The following is a 20648-nucleotide window of genomic DNA, read 5'->3' as shown; positions in this document are numbered from 1 at the left end:
TCTGTCCTCAGACACTTACTAGCTGTATGACCTTGGGTAAGTCATTTAACCTTGTTTGCTCCTACAAAATGAGCTGGAGAAGGAAATGGCAAACCACTTCAGTATCTTTGCCAAGAAAACCCTAAATATGATCATGAAGAGTCAGACACAACTGAAAATGCCTGAACAACAACTCTGTGTGTGTGTGTGTGTGTGTGTGTGTGTGTGTGTGTGTGTGTGTACATATAGTCTACCTGAATGCCTATCATAATCTAGGGACAATAGACACCCCTCATCTATCTAGTTTTTTCTGTATTGATGATCAGGCCAAACCTTTTTGAGTGATTATAGATCTTTTTCAGGAGGCTCTGCAGCATTTTAGAACTTGATGAAAATAGCACAAACAGGAGTGCATGGAGTACCTGACTGTGACAAATTTTTGTCTCCCTGTTTTATTCCTCACCTGATATTTGTGATCACAAAGTTGTATCTGTGGCTATAACTTTCAAACAATCTCAAATCTTTTTAAAATTTTATGTATGGCGGACAGTTTGTTGGAAGAAAACCTTTAAAGTCTGTCTATCCTTAAACAATTGATTTATTTATAATCAGCAAACAATAAGGACAGTAGAATCTTACATTCTCTACATCTTTCAGTTAATTGTTAGATGGTAAAGATGTAGGCTAGTATGTGTTGTCACTCATAAAAGCCTGCTTGACGACCTACTGATACCTTTATGAAAGAAGGGAGATGCCCTTAATGTGTATGGAGATGATTCTAGTAAAATTTCACATAGATAAGAAAGTAGGCACATAGGGTGGTAGTTATTGATATTTTCTCACTTGTCTTTTTTCAGTATAAATAGTGTCCAAGATTTTTTCTATGCCTTTGGTATCTTCCTGTCCTTCAGATATCTTGCAAGTCAGTCCCTTCAATACCCTCACCTCTGGTGCAAATCTTTATGTACACTAAGTCTAATCTAATTGCTTTTCCTATATTTGTTCTCTTTGATGACATTTCTACTTCCTCTATAAGCATGTCTGGAACTGTGATGTTATAGTACAAATATGGTGGCTCCTCTGTCCTTGATAAGAAAATTTTGTTATGAAAGCCTTTGCAGGTCTTCTCTATTTCTTTCTGCCTATTTTTCTCTTGTTTTTTAATCCTTAAATATACCTGAAATATCTTTGCTTAGCTGGTCTCTTGCTAAGTTTTCTTTAAACTGGTTTTACTGCTTCTCTGATGTGATGATAGAAATAGAGATGCAGCCTAGATCTATGATTTTATTGGTATAAGTAGCTTCTAGATGAGGAAACTCCCTCTACCGAGTCATATTGGTACCTTCTCTGAAATTTATACTCTTAGAGAGTTGACCAGAACTCAGAGATATTAAAAAACTTGCCCAGGGTCACACAGCCAATGTGTGTCAGAGGCAAGACTGGAACCTAGGCCTTCTTGGCTTCAAGACCAGCTCTCTATTCACTATTCCACGCCACCTTCAATTCTGTGATACTATTCAAAATCTTGCAATATTTTTTCCATAAAAGTTTAGAAACAAATTTATATCCTAAACTAGCATTGCTCTTGGCTTCCATCTCATTCCACTCAACAAGTGTATGTTGATTAACATGATTTTAAGGCTCTTTTGGTCTTATCTATGAAAGAGATAAATTAAAGGTTAATGTACTTTAAAGAGACTTTGCATTTGTAGAATACTATTACACTCCAGCTCATCCATACATGCTCCCCCACCCCATCAGGACCTTGGACAAGACTCTAATAGAGCCAGAACCAGGTTTCCAAGAGACTTCTACACTGTGCTGCCTCATGTATTAACCTCCTCCCACCCCATTTCTAGTTCTCTTTTACATATTATCTTCTCCTATCAGAATATAAACTTCATGAAAGCAAGGACTATCTTGCTTGTTTATGTTTGTATTTTCTCTGCTTAACCCAGTGCCTGTCACATGGTAAGTACCTAAAAAATGCCCTATGAGAATGACCCAGTGAATGAACTGTTCTATGCTCGCCTTAGGTTTTATTCAGGATATCTGCCTGGGCAAGACTCTTCTTTGAAAGCCTCAAATAGCCAGGCATTGCCTCTGTCTAAGGAAACAACATTTTCTATGCTCAGCAGTCCACAGCTTCTATTTATTTTCTCCGGTTGCTAACTTGAGGTGTTGATATTAATCTGCCCATTCCTCTGTGGTTTGTGACCTGGTTACCTTAGAGATCATCTCCCCCTCTGGGCTCCCTGGTGACAGACAGCTAGGATCATTGGGAGCCTTGGGGCTAACAGTCCCTCAACTAGGATTACAGGGGTCTCCAGGGTGGGAAGAGAGTTGAGTATCACCGGTCGCTTTGGTTTCCAACTCTGAAAAGATGGCCAAGTTGTTGAGGGATTGACAGGAGCTGCAGCTTTTATTGCAGATTATAGAAGAAACAGCCCCCTAGCACTGACCTGTCTCCTAGGAACTATGGCTAGGTTCTCTGTGTCAGAGAGGTTATTTTTGGAAAGTTTCAAAGGTATGCAGAGATCCCTGTTCATTTCATTTCATTGACAACATCTGCCTTTCTAATCTCTCGATAATGCTTTTAGACAGCCCTGGTTTTGCAAGCTTGTACATTTAAAAATAAATAAATATAAGATCTCCAAATACTTGAGCTACAGTTCAACTGAACTCAACAGACTTCTGAACCCAGTGAGTATAGTTAACTTCTCCTACATATCTGCCTGCTTACTTATCATGGCTCTACCTACAGACAATTAGGTGTATAGTAGAAAAGGCACTGAACCAGAATGCTGGAAACCAGAGTTCTAGTTCTAGCTAGGTAATGCAGTGGATAGAGGGTCAGGCCTGGAGTCAAGAAGTACTGAGTTCAAATGTGACCTCACATACTTACTTAGTGGTGTGACCTTAGGCAAGTAATTTAACCTCTGTTTTCAATTCAATAAATATTCATTAAGTGCCTACTATGTGTCAGGCACTGTGCTCAGCACTGGGAATAAGAGGCAAAAGACAGTCCTTGCTCTCAAAGAGCTTACCATCTAATGGGAAAGATAACATGCAAACAAATATATACAGAGCAAGCTATATACAGCATAGACAGGAAATAATTAAAAGAGAGAAAGCACTAGAATTAAGAGAATGCTTCCTGCAGAAGGTAGGGTTTTAGCTGAGACTGAAGTCAGGGAGGTCAGTAGTTGGAGTGGAACAGGGAGAACATTTCAGGCATTAGGGACAGCCAGAGAAAGTGCCCAGAGTTGTTTCCTCATCTATAAAATAGGTATAATAACAGCACCTACTTCACAGGGTTGTTGTGAGAATCATAAGAAATAATAATTGTAAAGCACTTAGCACAATGCCTGGCACATAGTAAGCATTACATGAATGTTTATGTTTTTTATTATTATTATTATTATTATTATTATTACCAGCTACTTCCTGTTTCAGTTTTGTCATCTACAATATAGGGATATATCGCTGCACCTCCAACTGTTGTTGGGAGAAGTCGATGATTGTGACTGTACTTTGAAAAATAGTACTATGCAAATACAAGGATTTTAATTTTTAATAAATTATCCACATCAAAGTGATTTCCTCTCCTACTCATTCCTTCAATTTATTATGGTTTAGTCTTAATGAACCTGCAATGGCTTCCACCTTTACTGCTCTATTGAAACCATACTGCCCAAGGTCAGGAATAACATCCCAGTATGATACTGGGGCCTGAATTCTAACCTCAGCTCTTTCATCCACTGACTGTGTGACCTTGCACAAGTCATTCCATCTGTCTAGACTTCACTTTCTTCATAATAAAATGGAGGAGGAAAGCTAGGTGATGTCTAAGGTTGCATCTTCTCTAACATTCTATTCTCCTGATCAACAAATTGAACATCTTTCTTTTTCCCTTCCCAAGGACCCTCTCTGATGTTTCTGTAGCATCTCATAATGTTATCCACCTCCTTATTCTTGAAACTCTCCTCCTTCGGCTTGTTTATCACTACTTCGTCCTACCTGTCCTACCATTTCCTCGGCCCCCTCTTCTCTGTCTCCTACCCAAACTCCAGCTCTATTTCCTCTTTTCACTCTGTAAATATGAGTAAACCCTGAGATTCAGTCCTTCAGTCCTCTTTCTCTTTACACTCTCTTTCAGTGATTTCATCCATTCTCAAGAAGAATCAGTTTAATTTCCTATTTGTCCTGTTCGTAACTTGTTTCTACATACTAGTTTGCTTGTTGCTTCCCATTAGATTGTGAGCTCCTTGAGGGCAGGGAGTATCTTTTGCCTTTCTTTGTATCTTCAGTGCTTATCACAGTGCCTGGCACATGGTAGGCACTTAATAAATGTTTATTAACTGACTGACTAATTTAGTGGAAAGAGCACTGGATTTAAATTCATAGGACCAACATTCAAATCCCACTTCTGAAGCACATAAACGTTGAGTGACTTGCTTGGGGTCACACAGGTCACACAAGATTATAGCCAAGTTCAGTACTCTTTCCCCTGCACCACACTAGCTTTCAAACTTCTTTTTGGCCAGCCATAGGTCCTTCTCATTCTGCTGTATCCGCTTTCTATAGTCCTGTACAAAATTCATTATTTTTTCTCTCTTTGGCCTTCATTCAATATTCACTCAGCAAACATTTGTTAAATGCGCTCTTTGTACAAAGTCCTCCTAAGGGAGATACAAAAATGAACAATTCTCAGTCCTCACCCTCAAATAATTTCCCTCATTGTGTCAATGGTACCATATCCTCTGTTACTCAGGCTCAAATCTTCGCAGATCTAGTTCCTCTTTGCTTCCCCCTCCCCCCATCCCAGTCCCAATCCTGCCAGTCCCCAAATCCCCCTTAGTCATTTAACTAATTTTTTTTTTCCATACTTGAAGGTTTGTCAATAGCAAGTGGGATTAGGTTTGTTGTGGTTGGCCCCAGCAAAGAGAAGTGAAATGAGCTCCTTCAGGAAGCTACAGAATTGACTTTATGTTATAAATAGGTAGAGATAGAGATAGAGATATATATGTATATGTGTATATATGCACATATATACACACATATATACATCAATGTATATGTATATTATGTATGTGTGTGTATGTGTGTATGTGTGTGTATATATATATATATATATATATATATATGTGTGTGTGTGTGTGCATTTAATTTGGTAGAAGTATTATGTAGAGTGCTTCAGAACCTCAGCCAAATGCTGGCAGACCCTTTGTGGAGTACGTTGAAAGGGGGATTCCATTTGTTTATGGGTCAAACTAGATGTCTCCTTAGGTCCCTTCCATCTCTGAAATTCTGTTCTACTACATCTCTCACATCTAATCCTTCCTTTCTACTCTCATCTCTGCTGTATTAGGTCAAGCCCTCATCATTTTGACTATTACAATAGCCTCCTAATTGATCTATTTGTGAAACCAAAAAAAAAATTCCTTTTTTACTATGATGAACAGTACACACACTTTTATATGAATTCTACTTTTCATGTATCAGGTTCTCACAGAACATCTGGAGGTGCAGAGCCTCTCCTGATTGGAGTCTTTTTGAAGACAAACATAACCCAATTCATGTTATTTCTTAATTTCAGATCAAAATTTCTGACCATCCATTATAATCTCCCTTTGAAAAAATATTTATATACAGAGCTACACACTGAGCAATTTTAACAACTCTCACACATTACGAGCAAATGTCTATATATGAACTAAAGCATCTTATTTACATTTTTAAATGAGCATTTCCCTGAAATTGACACACCTTTTGTCCCAGACATATTCAGATATCAAGTCCTGGCAATTTGTACTGTAGTCTCTGAAATTTCTTAGAAATAATTAATACATGTCTTCATTATTTTCTGTCAAATTTACTTTTAGGGATAGACCTAAGTTACTGTACAAATTACTAAATAGTTAACATCTTCTTTGAAGAGACAATGGTCTGGACTTGGAGTCTGGAGGGAACTGGATTTGAATACCAGCTCTGACACTTACTAGCTGTGTAATCCTAGGCAAGTCACAACCCTTCTGAGCCTCATTCTGCTCATCTGTGTAATGAGTATACTGAAGCTACTTACCTCACTTATGAAAGTGAGGAAAGCACTTTTATACATCTCCAAGCACTTTTAAAATATAGGTTCTTTTTATTCATGGTACCTCTATAGTGCACCCGAAGAATAAGACCCTTCACGAGGTACCTCCTGGGCTGATGCCCAAGTACACCGTGAGAAGGGAGCTCTAATGATCAGTCTGTCAGAAAGGCTTTGCTGGTTGCCTGGGATGAGAAATGTTCATAACGACCACTTTGCACAGTGCTTGCAGAGCATTTTATTGTTCAGGATGCTGAGCAACATCCTCAATAATCAGTTTCTGTCCCTACTTTTCTACTATTTTTGCACAGTAGTTTTCCCAGTGCATCATTTGTTAAGATATTAAAATCTAATTTGGGGCTAGTATGTGAATATTATTACTGAAGGGAAAATGAGGGAGCCGGACCAAATGATCTAGGACAGGAGAAATTAACCTGGAGGTCATGAACTTTTTAAAAGATATATGTTGATAACTGGATTTTAGTGTAATTGGTTTCCTTTACAATCATATATATTATATTTTATTTTATTTTATGTATTTAAAAAGATCATTCTGAGAAGTGAGGACCGCTGATTTCATCAGACTGCCAAAGGAGTCCATAATACAAAAGAGAGTTAAGAACCATTGATCTAGGCAGGGTTCCTTCTCCACATGAGCAGTTTGGATACTATAGTTGGAAACAGATGAAAGGCAATGTACTATAACGGAAGGAAAACAGGACTTGCTAGGCAGCTTGATGGACAGAGTGTTAGACTTGGAGTCAGGAAGACCTGCATTCAAATCCTGTCCCAGCTTTGTGCCATGGGCAAGACATTGAGCCTCTCCCAGCTTCCTCATCTTTAAAAAGGGGATAAATAATAACATCTACCTTTCAGGGTTTTGTGAGGGTTAAGTGAAATAACAGGTAAATTGCTACTTCTGCTGCTGTTTGTCCTTCGTTCTCAAAGAGGAGCATGACATCTGGGAGGTGATGCCATGACATGCAAATGAATTGGATTTTATAAGTGAGGCAGGGCTGTGCAAAGTCACCAGCCTCACTTTCGCCTCTGGAGTCATTTGGGTCCAATGGCCAGATATGGATCAGGACAACTGGAGATGGCCCCAGTGTAGGGGAGGACCTTTGCCTTTTCAAGCTGAGGTCTTTAACAGGTCTCAGTTTGACTAAGACAACGCCTACTGCTGTATGAATGCTGGCTAGCTAACATCATTCTTGTTCAAATCCCATCTCTGACATTAAAAAATGTGTTCGGATGAGCCAGTCCCATCAATCAACCAGCAACAAGTATTTAGTTAGTACCTGCTATGTGCCAGGTACTGGTGATACAAAGACAAAAAAATGGAATCATTTCTAGTCTCAAAGATTTATATTCTATGTGGGTATTCAACATGTACAACTGTAAATACATACATGATATATACAAGATAAACACTAAAGAACTAAAGGGATGAGGTAATTGAGAAAGGAAGGCCTTAGTCTGTGGGAGAAGGAATCAGGAAAGACTTCATGCAGAAGGTGGTATTTGAGATGAATCTTGAAAGAGAAGAGTGACTCTGTAAGGTGGAAGTAATGAGGGAAGGAATTCTAGGCATGGAAGATAACCAGTACAAAGGCGCTGGGACAGGAGCTGGAATGTTGAAGGAACAGAAACAAGGCCAGTTTGGCTGTATGGTAGAATGCAGGAAGGGAGTATTATGAATACTAAGGCTGGAAATACAGGTTGGGGACAGGTTATGAAGAGCTTTCACCTCTCTATGCCTCTGTTTCTTTCTCTAAAATAGGTGCAATGGCACTTGTACTACCTGCCTAATTGTTACTAGGAAAACATTTTTGTAAAGTCTAAAGTCCCCTACATATATGACTTTTAATAAATTTAGGTGATAGAAACATTATAATTGATAAAGATCATGGATCATAGATTTAGATCTGGAAAGCACCCTAGAGATTATTTAATCCAAATCCCTCATTTTTGTCATAAGGAAACAGAGGCCCAAGAAAGTTATATGACTTGGTCAGAGTCACACAGTGATAGAACCAGGATTGGAACCCAGATTCTCTAGTTCTAACACTCTTTCTACTGATGTCAGCAAACTCACTTGGGGAAGGGGGGAGGAGAAAAAGAGAGAGAGAGAGAGAGAGAGGAGAGAGAGAGAAAGAGAGAGAGAGAAAGAGAGAGAGAGAGAGAGAGAGAGAGAGGAAGAAAAGAGAGAAGAGGAAAGGAGAGGAGAAGAGAAGGGAAAGGAAGGAAGGAGAGGGGAGAGTAGAGGAGAAGAGAGGGAAGAAAAAGGGAGGGAAGGGAGGGGAGCAGAAGAGAGGGGAGGTAAAGGAAGGGGAAGGGAGGGGATGGAGAGGAGAGAAAGGGAAGGAAGAGAGACAAAGAGAGACTTCTTAAGACTATATTATAGAGAAGCCCAGTTCTCTCATATATTCCCTAGCAGTGATTTTTAAAAGGTATCATATGAAATAATAATTTTTAAAAAATCCAAAGAGAATTATCAGTAAGCTCTTTCATCTATCCCAGAACTCTTCAAAATGATAGCCAGATGCTACAAGTACTGGAAGACACATGTCACCCCACCTGAGTATAGACTCAGGTGAAAAGACAGCAGCTTTCAGCAGCTCCCAAGCCAGGGAAGCCCTGGGGAAGCAGGAAGCCTGCAGCACTACCCAAGGGGTGGACGCCAGTGGGAATTACAGCCTATAACAGTGTTCTGACTGACGATAGCTAACTACAAAGTTCTAAATAGGGATGCTAAACTAGCACTTTGAGGACAGATGCATCAAGAGAAGTGGAAACCAATGCCAAGAACACAGAAAATCAAGTTTGGGACTAAACGGGACCTTATCTTAGAGTATGGAGGGAGGAAGAACTTGATCCTGGCACAAAAATCCAAATCAGGAATTGAGTTTGAAAATATTAAGAAGACAACAAGTACAATGAAGAAAATTATGGACCAAGAGACGCCCAATATGGTAAAACTAGAAGAAGAGGGTCCATAACAACTTCAAGAAGATAGTATGGCTGCAAAGATTATGAGAACACTTTGAAAAAATATAGTCAAACTTTTTTTTAATGGAAACAATGCATGAAACAAAAGTTCTGTAAGAAAGAATTGAATGGAGAAAAAAATACCTTAGAAATGAAGTTCAAAAGCCTTACCCAAGTAACAGACCCCCTGACAATTAGAATAAACAAAATAGTACTCAAGGACTTCATGAGATGATGAGAAAATAAAAACAAAAGCAAAAGTTCTCAGGAATGTGACAGCCAAAGCCTCCAGGTCAAAGAAAATACTACAATCAGCCAAAAGCCAAGAATTCAAATACCAAGAAACCACAGGATCACACAAGACCTAGCAGCAACAACTAAAAAGAAGAAAAAACCTTGGAATGTAACATACCATAATGGAAAAGACAAAAGCCTGTAATCAAAATTAATTTATCCTGCAAGACCGTATAATCCTATAAGGGTGTCAGTGTGGAATGAAACCTTAATAGAAGACTTTCAAACATTCTTCAAAACAAAACAAAACAAAATAAAACCAGACCTGAGTAGGAATTTGAATTGTAAATACAGGAGTCAAGAGAAAATTAGAAAGGTAAATACATCTGAGCAATTCAAAGAGGCTCAGAAATGAAATATTTACATGATAATGGGGGAGAAGAGAAAAATATCCATTAAAAAATATAACATCTTCAAAGGTCACAGAGGAAATTAAATATAACAGAAAGCCTGATGTTGTTTTGTTCTGTTGTGGTATCCTTAATGGAGGAATAAAAAAGGGGGGGGGATGGCATTTGGGAAAGAAATGAAGAAGAGAAGTTGGTGGAATTTACTATGTTGCATAATTTGGTTGCGTGTGAAGAGTATGCAAACATGTAGGAGCAGGAAGGGGGAGAAAATGTCATATGAATCCCTCTCTTGTCTGAACTATACAAATTGGAATTGGACACACACATACATATACACAAATGCCTTTGTCTAATCCTGGTATAGTAATATATTAAATGCAGAAGGGAAAAAGGCATTGCTAAAGGTTTAAGAGGGAGGATCAAGGAAAGAATGGAAAAGTCTTAAGCAAAACAAATTTTGACTTTGAAGGATGGATAGTGAAGGGCAGAATAAAAGAAAAGAAACAAAGTGGGAGAACCACTACTCCAGGTCTAGGTGAAGAAAAGAAAGGTTGAGCAATGTAGTAGATACAGATAGATACAGATCACTTCAGTTACAGATCAGTAGCATTGATCATATTCCTTCTCTTATACCATTGTCTTCTTCTTTGTAAATAAGATTTCAGGGAGGCAAAAAGAGGAAAAAGTATAAGAGGAGATGAAGGACAAAAAACAAGCAAACTACAGTTAACTATCATAACTATGAATATGAATGGTATAAGAACCCATGTGGATAAGTATAGCAGAATATATTAGAAGGTAGGATATCATGTATTAATTGCAAGAAACACATTTGAAACATAAAAATTATACAAACTTAAAAGGAGAGGCTGGAGCAGAATTTATTATGTTTCAGTTGAATTCATAACAAGAGGAGTAGAAATTATGATCTCAGACAAGGCAACAGTAAAAATAGACATGGTTAAATGAGATAAATAGAGAAATTACCTTATGGTTAAAAACATCACTTATGATGAAATGATGTTAATACTTAATACATGTGCAAAGAATGCCATAATATCTAAGTATTTAAAAAGAAAAGCTAGTTGAATTACAAGGAGAAATAGACTACAATACTAACATAGTTGGGAATTTTTATATACCCCTATCAGACATAGACAGATCTTACAAAGTGATAAGCAAGAAAGAAAAAAAGAACTTAAATACAAATTTAGAAAAGTTAGATATGTTAGATCTCTGAGGTCTACTCAACGGAAATAGAAAAGAATATGCATATTTTCAAATGCACATGACATATTTACATAAATTAACCATATTTATTAGGGCATTAAAAACCTTATAAAAATGAAGAAAAGCAGACATATTAGGCACATTCTATACTGTCTATGATGCAATAAAAATTACAATAAACAAAAATATTTGGAAAAGGATCTAAGCTTAAATGGAAATGAAATAATCTTAAAGAATTGATGAGTCAAAGAATAAATCACTGAAACACAATATAATTTCATTAAAGAAAATGACAACAATGAAGCAACATGTCAAAACTTTTGGGATTCAGCCAAAATTTATATCACTAAACACTTTCATCAACAAAAGAAAGAAAGAACAGATCAATGAGCTAATTTGGCATACAACTAAAAATTTTTAAAAAACTAGAAAAGCAACAAATAAACATGAAAATAGAAATAGAAAGGCTGAAGGTCAAAGATACTAATAAAACTGAAAGCAAAAATATACCTTTCACTGATAAAGAAAACTACAAAATGGTTTGTTTCTTTTAAGTAACAAAATAAGTAAACCATTAATTTATCTGATTAAAAGATAAAAGTTGTTGAATGGAAGTGATTAAAAATACGAGATCTAGAAGCAAATATAACATAGTGTTCAATAAATATAAAGGCCTCAACTACTGAGGTAAGTATTCACTATTTAACAAAGTACTAGGAAAACCTGGAAGCAGAGTGATAGGAATTAGGTTTAGAACATCTCACATCATATGACAAAATAAATTCCAATTAGATGCATGACCTACATATAAATGGCTGCATCACAAACAAATTAGAGGATCAGAGAAGGAGATACCTTTCACAACTATCAATAGGGGAAAAGTTTTATATTTTATAGTTTTTTTGTAAGTATTCCTTATTTGACTAAATAAGAAATAAAAAGAATGATGATTTTGATTATATAAAATGGAAAAGCTCTTGTCCAAACAAAATCAATGGAGCTAAAATTGAAAGGGAAAAGTATTTATAGCATTTTTCTCTGATAAAAATCAGTTATCCAAGATATAAACGGAATGGATTCAAGTACATGTAACCTGAGTCATTCCCCAATATATAAAGGGTCAAAGGATATGAATAGGCAGTTATCAAAAGAAGAAAAGCAAGTAATCAAGAGTCATATGTAAAAAAAATTACCAATCACTAGTAATTAGAGAAATATAAATTAAAAGAACTTTGAGGATATAACTTGCACCCAGCAGAGTAGCAAAGATGACAAAAATTGTTGAGGGAGAAAAGGGAGGACAAGTATGCAAATGCATTTTAGTGGAGATATATTGATCCAGTCATCATGGAAAGATATTTGGAACTCTACCCAGTAAGTTATTAAACTATGACCCAGCAATACCCTTATTACACACAAACCCCAAAAAGACAAAAGTAAAAAAGGAAAGGACTCATATCAAGAGAAACATTCAGAGTGACATCTTTTGTTGTAGAAATAGAGAGAATTAGAAACTAGGGGGATATCCATCAGTTGGGAGAATAGCTCAAAAATTGTGGTGTATGAATGTAATTGAACATTACTGTACCATAAGAAATAACCACAGACTCAGAGAAACTAGGAAGATTTGTATGAACTAATGCATAATGAGGGGAACATGAACAAAGCATTATAAAGAAAAAACAATTTTGAAAGACTTAAGAATTCTGATTAACAAACTGCTAAGATAACCCACAGAAGACCAATGGTGACATATACTCCCTACATTGCGACAAGAGGTGATAGATTAAAGGTGATTAAAAAGTAGTTTCAGAGACAACACAAGCAAGCAAGACAGTTTTGGCCTGTTGTGCTGAATTAAGTATATATGCTAAAAAAAAAAAAAAGGAAGAAAAGAAAAAGAAAAAAGTTCTACATCTTGAAATTAGTCTAGTCCTCTTTTCCTGATCTTTTTTGCATATGAAAATGTTCATGTTTGGTGATGTTTGTCAAATATAGAAATTTTAAAACATAAAAAAAAAGTCAGGCCAGCTCTTAATAACATCTTTACCATACCCTGTACCTTCTGTTTGGAATCTTGCTAAACAAGCACCTGGATTCTGTGTGAGCACAATCTCTGTTCAATGTTTCCCAGTTTTCCATGGTTGACTGTTTTCTTCCCCAGGCCTTAGTGCTCTGATAGCTCACTGCACGGATGCCATAGAATTGTAACCAGAGACCATCAGTCAGCACTGCTAGAAGGAAGAATTAGAGTAGACAAGCTGTCCTCTAGGGCCTGGAGTTTATTGGGTTTCTGTGGGTAAAATCTCTTTGAATGTGCATCTGTGCCTGGATTCAATTCCCCCATGCTCCATGCTGCCCAGATCAGCCTGCACACCAGATCTGCCTCTTGGGCAGAATGACAGCTTCAAAAACCTGAACAGACATAGAACTCTGTTACAAAGGCAGGGCACTAACTCTCTGTCCTGGCTTATTTTCAGAAAGGTGCTAACCAGCTGAGCAGTGGTGGTCGATATTGGATGCTCTCACAAAACAACTTGAAGGCTCTAAAGAGCTTTGCTTTAGATTCCACAGGAGGGCGGTGAGGCTAGAGTCTTTTCCCAGGGTGCTAATTAAAAACAACCAGACCGACGTGGATGCCGTAAATAATTCAACTTGAAGAACCTTGGGGTTCACCCCACTGCTCAGCTCCCTGCAGAGTGCTTCACTGATTGTGGTTTTCAGAGCTTTGGAGCATCCTCCCCAGGAGAGGCTGAAACATCCTGGCCCACAGTGGATTGCTCTATACTGGAGAATCTGTGAGATGAAACTCTGTTCATTAGTCTCAGAGCTGGAAGACTGATGAGCCCCCCAGGTGATCAAGGAGCCCTCAGAATGTAAGAACTGTCCCATTGTCCCCAAAGTCCGGCATTCTGTTGTAGAAAGGCATAGCAATTCTCTTGGAGGTCAACCTGAATGGTCAGGGATATGCCCCTTAACATCCTAGTTTTCTTTCATAGATCATTATCTGACTACTGTGAACTGACTTCAAAAGATGTGTGATTTCTTTGGCATGGGTGGTCCTTCTATTCAAATAGATCAACCCCCCTGACCCCCTTCCCCCATACTTCAGTGCTGAACTTGGCATCAGGAAGACCTGAATTCAAATCTTGCCTTGAACTCTTACTGGCTATGTGACCCTGGGCAAATCACTTATCTTTTATCAGACTCAGTTTCCTCATCTGCCAAACTGAGATAATAAAAATACATACTTTACAGGGTTGCTGTGAGGACCAAATGACATAACAAATGCAAAGCCATTAATGAGGAATTCCAGCCAGGCTCACTTCACTTCACTCCTTTCTCTGTCTGGACCATCCGGACATTCTACCTTCTCACTAGCATTCTACCTTCTCACTACCTTCTCATTTGCCTCCTCCCCATTCCTTGCCAGCTCCTCTTTATCTTGACCTTTTGTCTTTAACTAGCTCCTCAGAAGTGAGGAGCATCTTGTTTATATATTTGTTTACATTTCCAGCATTTAGCACAGCACTTAGCACATAGTAAGCACTTAATAAATGCTCTGTCTGTCTCTGTCTCTTTATCTTTCTATCTCTATTTCTCTATCTATCTAATCTATCCTCTTTAAAGTGCTTTGTCAACCTTAAAGTGCTAAAGAAATGCTAGTTATAATCAGCCTTGATGAACTTTGATGGCCAAAATATATTCATCCCCAGGGGGCCATCTTTCAGATGATGACCCTCTTTGCTCTCACATAAAAAAAGGTCACTAGGTGGTGGACATTTGCTGGGCTTATACATGTATGGCATGTATGTACATGTACTCTATTGGCATATCCTTTGAGAACCCAGGGTCTCTTCCACACCAAGATGGGAGGCAGCATGACTTAATGGAACAAAAACTGGACAAAAGACCTGAACTTGCATCCCTTACTCTGACTCTACCTGGGTGACCATGGGCGAGGTACTTTACCTCTGTTTAGCCTCTTTTTCTTCCTATGTAAAATGGTCCTATTACAGGCACTGTGTAGCTCAAAATATGAACCAGTATTATTTAAATCTCAGGCATTATTATTATTATTATTACTAATAGTCATTAAAGCAGAATTTTAGTGAAGGATGTATTAATTTGTCTGAATTCATTTTTAAACTATTATTCACTTCATTTGATGAATATTTATTAAGTGCCTACTATGCTAACTGCATCATACGTCCTGAAGAAGATTCAAAGACAAATAAGATAATATTTATTCTTAAAGAAATTACAACAGAGTAGGGGGGTAATAATTTGACTTGTTGTTGTTGTGCTGTTTCAGTCACGTCCAACTCTTCATGACACCATATTGAGATTTTCTTGGCAAAGATACTGGAGTGGTTTGTCATTTCCTCCTCCAGGTAATTTTATAGATGAAAATACTGAGGCAAACAGGGGTAAGTGATTTGCCCAGGATCACACAGCTAGTAAGTGTCTGAGGCCAGATTTGAACTCAGGAAGATGAGTCTTCCTGATTCCAACCCCAGTGCTCAATCCAATATGCCACTTAACTTCTCCTAATAATATAATACCAGTAAAAATATAGTAAATATCAAGCAAAGGAGTTTAAATGTTATGAGATGAGGGAAAACTCATTTCCAGCTTTTTTTGGAGGAGTAGGAGAGGCTGGAGAAGAGATCTGGGACTGCTTCATGGGAAAGGTGGCATTTCAGCTGAGTCTTGAAAGATGGCAAGATATCACTAGAAAATGATGGGGAGGAGGGACTATTCTGGGCTTCTAGAATAGCATGAGCCAAGGTGAAAAGGTGGAAACAAACGGGCTATCTTTGGTCTTTGCTATAGTGATTCATTCTATTTGCCCAGAATGTAGTATATATGTGATGGAAAGTAACATAAAATGAGATAGTATGGAAAGCTAAGTTAGAGCTTCTCAATATTTTCAACCTGCACCATGCATTTGTATAAGTTCTTTAAGTCTGCTCCCTGCAGTGTGAAGTAATGCTCTTTTGTATTTACACTACATTCCTCTCTCTCAAGCTTCAAGGAACAGTCCTTAATTCTAGTTATTTGGTCTTTGTCCAAAAAGTCCGTCTGAACCTGTGACCTCACTGATACTGCTAAATCAGCAGCAGGGCATAGCTCCTGACTGTACCGAGTCATGTCAACAAACATTTATTAAGCACCTACTACTCATTGCTCCACACAGAGAATACCAAGGGGATACAAAGAAAGGTAGAAACAATCCTGCCCTCAAGGAGGTCACAGTCCGATAGGGGAGACAATATGCAAATAGCCATGTATAAACGAGACACATACAGGATGTATTGGTGATAATCTCAGAGGGAAAACATTAAAGTTAAGTGACTTCTTGTGGAAAGTGCCACTTAGCTGAGATTTGAAGAAAGCTGGGGAAGGTAGAAAGTGAAGGTGAGGAGGGAAAGGATAAAAATGAGAAAGGGAAGGAGAGGGATGAAGAATGCAAGCAACTACCATAAAAAATAGAGGCTTTGGGGAGAGTCATACAAATGGTTGGCTTGTTAACATGACTTACACAGTCCCTTGTGATCTACTGCTGACCTCCCTAGGTCTAAGGCTCTTATACCTAATTCCTTCTTGTTCCCTTGATTTGGGGGTTCCAGAGAAAAAATGCAGATTCTTGACCCAGCCTGGTCTTTGTGAACATTTGACATTTGATTAGTAGAATCCGTTGAAGGAACTGGGGATGTTTAGGCTGGGAAAGAGACTTATAGAGGATATGACAGCTATCTTCAAGTATGTGAGGGGTTGTCATGCAGAAAAGGGATCAGTCTGGTTCTGTTTGTCCAAAGAAGACAGATCCAGGAGCAAGGGGTGCTAGTTGAAAAGGGGAAAATTTAGGTTTGATTTTGGGAAAACCTTGTAAACAATCACAGTTATCCAAAAGTGGGTTCCTCTCCTCCCCCACCGAAGGTCTTCAGGCAGAGTCTGGATGATAACTAGTATGCTATAGTAGGGATTACTTTCAGGCATAGGTTAGACTTATCCATAACAACAACAACAAAAATAAGCATTTCCATAATGCTTTAAGGTCTTCTAAATGCTTTACAAATATTATCTCATTTGTTCCTCACAACAGCCCTAGGAGGTAGATGCTATCATTATCTCTATTCTACAGACATAGAAACTAAGGCTAAGACAAATTAATTGACTTGCCCAAGATCATACAACTAGTGTCTGAGGCAAGATTCAAACTCAGGTCTTCCTGACTCCAAATCTAGTATGCTATCTGTTCCATCCCCTAGATATCTACGGAGGTCTCTTCCAATTCTCCAATTCTTCAATTCTGGGATGAGATCATAATCTCATCATTGGAATCCTATTGATTTTTAGAAGGCATTGCCACTTATACCCATTACCCCAACGATGGGGTTGATGATTTAGCACATTACACATCCTTCCTTTAGAGAATACAGCAGTGCTGCATGATTCCACGGGTCCCTCCAAAGCTTCAACTTTTTATGGCAGATTCAAGCATGCTTTGACCCTAACCAATGGGCCAGATCCGAAGACTTATTCAGAAAACCTGGTAGTGCCCAAACTAGATACTACTCCTTGAAGTTTGAAAGAAGTGGTCTCTAGTTTTGTCATAAAGACATAAACTTAAAAAAGTAATGAGGCTATGAGATTGGACAAAAGCCTTCTTAGTCCTGTCCATACCCTTCAGCATCTTATTATACTTCAATCCTAGATATGTAGCTTGAGTCTCCCGTGACTCCAGAGCTCCTCACTACCTCAGGTTCAGTGTGAGGTGCTTGGGGGTGATTACATAAAGGTAATTATGAGGTACAATCTCTTAAGCTGCCACCCAGGGCATTCTCTAACAAAAGTCCGGGGAGAAACCACACATCAAATAGAAAAGCACTTAATTAGAAAGGATTTGTTTCATAATCAACAGAGAAAGTCAAGCAATAGAGTCATTCTCACCACCATCCACAACAAAAGGGGTAGGGAGTAGGGTGGGCTCTGATTTCTCACAGATTCCCCTGCTTGTGAAGGAAAGGGAACATTCCCAGGAAAATTTGTACTCCAAATTGGGTCATGGCTGAAACACTTCTCATGGCTCACATCCTGGCAACCTGTTCTGGTTTTCTGTTTCTCTGCTCCACTTTTTTTAAAGCCCCCTTGTCATGCAGGGTCCTGAAGCTTCGCTTGCAGCTGCCCCTCCACTCTGCCCCTACAGCTGTCATCCACAGAAGCTCTGCCCTCTCCCATGCTCTCTGCCTCTAAAGCTGTCGTCTGCTCCTAAGGCTTCTTCTTCTTCCTAGGGCAGGGAGTGGGTAGGGCAGCAAGGCTGGTATCACTCTTTTACGAGACAGGCCAGAGCCAACATGCTTCCGGCCATAATCCACACATTTTCAGCTCTTGAGTTAGAAAGGCCTCCCCAAACCTGGCTGACAAACAGCAGGTTTATTGGGGAGGGGGGTTATCAGGCTTATTTCCTTTTCTTAACTCCTCCCTCTTCAACTGATAGGAGTGACAGGCAGGGAAGTTCACAGCCTTCACTCCTAGCCCCGGTTCCTTTGAACTCCTAACATGCCTTTGGCACCTAATGATTGGGCTATGTGAATAAGAATGCTTTCATCAGCTGTGGAGAGATGGAGTTGGTGAACTTTGTCTTGAAACTAAGGCCAGTCTCCTTACATACCTTTCTTAACTGAAGAGACACAATCTGTTTGATAAATTTTCATTACTGTTCCTAGCACATTCTCTTAGAATGAATAAATGAACACATTTATTAAGGCTTACTATATGCAAATCACCATGCTAAGAGCTAGAGATCCAAATAGAAAAGCAAGACAGTCCCTGTTCTCAAGAAACTCACCTTCTAATGGAGATACAAGGCATATAGGTTTCAGGTGCAAGTCTTACAGAAAGTCCCACAGTCCTTAGGGAACAGTGGCAAAGCAGATATTAATGTCTCTTCTTTAATGTCCTTTCCACTGATAAAATAATATCAGTTTCTGATGTTTAGTCAGCTGACAGTTCTAAATACTTTGGAGAACTTTCTTTTCTGGGTCTTCTGTAGCTGTGACCGGAGCACCTGCTGGAGCAGTGGCCAGGCTACATCTCCCCAGGGGTTGTTTCCCAGAATAATGGCAGAAGGCAGTGGGAGGGAAGCATTGCTATCCTCAAAGCTCTTAGGCTGTATCTGTCAGGATGTTTAGCCTACATTCCCAACCACAGGAGGAATCTGGGCTCACTGGGGGGTGGGGGATGGGAGGCAGAGTTATCAGGAGCCCACACTTTGATTCCAAACACCATTGTTCTGATCCATCCAAGGTGAACCAAAGGGTCATACTGGTACTCCCAGAATAGATCAGAACCTCCAGTTAGTGTGCTGGCAAGGGATCCGAATAGACCCTCTAGCTTAGACAGCAACACTCATCAAATGCCTATTAGTATTTGTGCCTGGCTACACAGAATTGCCTTGCTTTGGCTAAATATAGGGGGTCATTGTAGTGGCATCCTCCCAATATTGTGAACAGAAGAGAGTAAGGTGTTAGAGGTGTAAGCCATACGGCAAAGAGACAGATTCCTGTCGTAACATTATTCTGCAGACCTCCTACGACCAAATCTCCAAACTTTCTGGAATTCAATTACAGAAACTTTCTTGAATTCAGTTTAATTCAATAAATATTTATTAAATGCTTACTGTATGAAAAGCATTGTGATTAGTGCTAGGGGGATAAGCAACTTAGATCCGGCAAGTTCTTTGCCTTATTTCAGCATGTAGCCTGATGGGGAGGAGGCAATACATACCGAGAAAACTGAAGTCCAAAACAGATCATAGCAAGTGCATAAGCTATGCCTAGGTAGGGTTATTGCCTATCAGAATGATAAGTACCTGGATTTAAGAAGATCAGAGTAGATTGTTAGAAAGGTTAGGATTCAGAAGACTTATATTAAGGCATGTACTTTCCACCATCTTGCCATACGACTTTTGTCAAATTGTTTCTCCATTCTGTAACTCAGTTTCCCCATCTGTAAAATAAGGGGGATGGATTAGAGAAAATTGGAGCAAAAGGCAAAATGTTTGTGGCTGCAGATGTGACAAGAATGTTTAGAACCAACAACCTGAAACCCATAAAAAAACAGAAATGAACACGGAGTAGGGGGGCAAGATACACTTACTACAAAGAAAATGAATAAGGGAGTGTTTTAAAACAGTCCTTTAGGGATGATTATTCTTGATCTCCTGTAGTTTTCACAGCCCTGTCTGCAGCGTGGGGTCAGGCTTAATGCACTAAACCCAAGATGATAATGTCTGTTTCCCTGGGAAACAAATGATCATTTAAAAACCCATCACTGACAGCAGAGAAAAAGCCTTATCCTTTAGAGCTAGTTAAATTTTGATGTGGGTAATTGACCAGCTTATAATAATAACAATAATAATTCATAACTCCATATTCCTTTAAGGTTTACAAAATGCTTTCCTTACAAGCATGCTCTGTAATATTATTGTGCTCACTTATAAAGATGCAAAAGCTGAGACTCAGAAAGCTTAAGTAATTTGTTCAAGGTCACACAGTTAGTACGTGTGAGCAACCTATCACTTATCAGAATCACTAGAGATTGTGCTTTTCTATATAGGTGAAATTTCCAAAGAATCAAGGCTTACCCATTTGAATGCATGCATGAACGAGTGATTTTTGTTTGTTTGTTTGTTTGTTTTAGTG

The 20648-nt window shown here is 38.7% G+C and overlaps 1 pseudogene; it reads right to left on the bottom strand.

Annotated features, from left to right (window-relative positions):
* Positions 1 to 13830, bottom strand: part of LOC114023776 — a 37069-nt pseudogene extending 23239 nt beyond the window's left edge.
* Between the last annotated feature and the right edge of the window lie 6818 nt (positions 13831 to 20648).

The sequence above is a fragment of the Vombatus ursinus genome, unplaced genomic scaffold (genome assembly GCF_900497805.2).
Source record: "Vombatus ursinus unplaced genomic scaffold, bare-nosed wombat genome assembly UNPS02014818.1, whole genome shotgun sequence".
Classification (NCBI taxonomy): domain Eukaryota; kingdom Metazoa; phylum Chordata; class Mammalia; order Diprotodontia; family Vombatidae; genus Vombatus; species Vombatus ursinus.
Note: the sequence above shows the minus strand (reverse complement) of the source record. Positions and strands in the feature narration are given on the sequence as shown.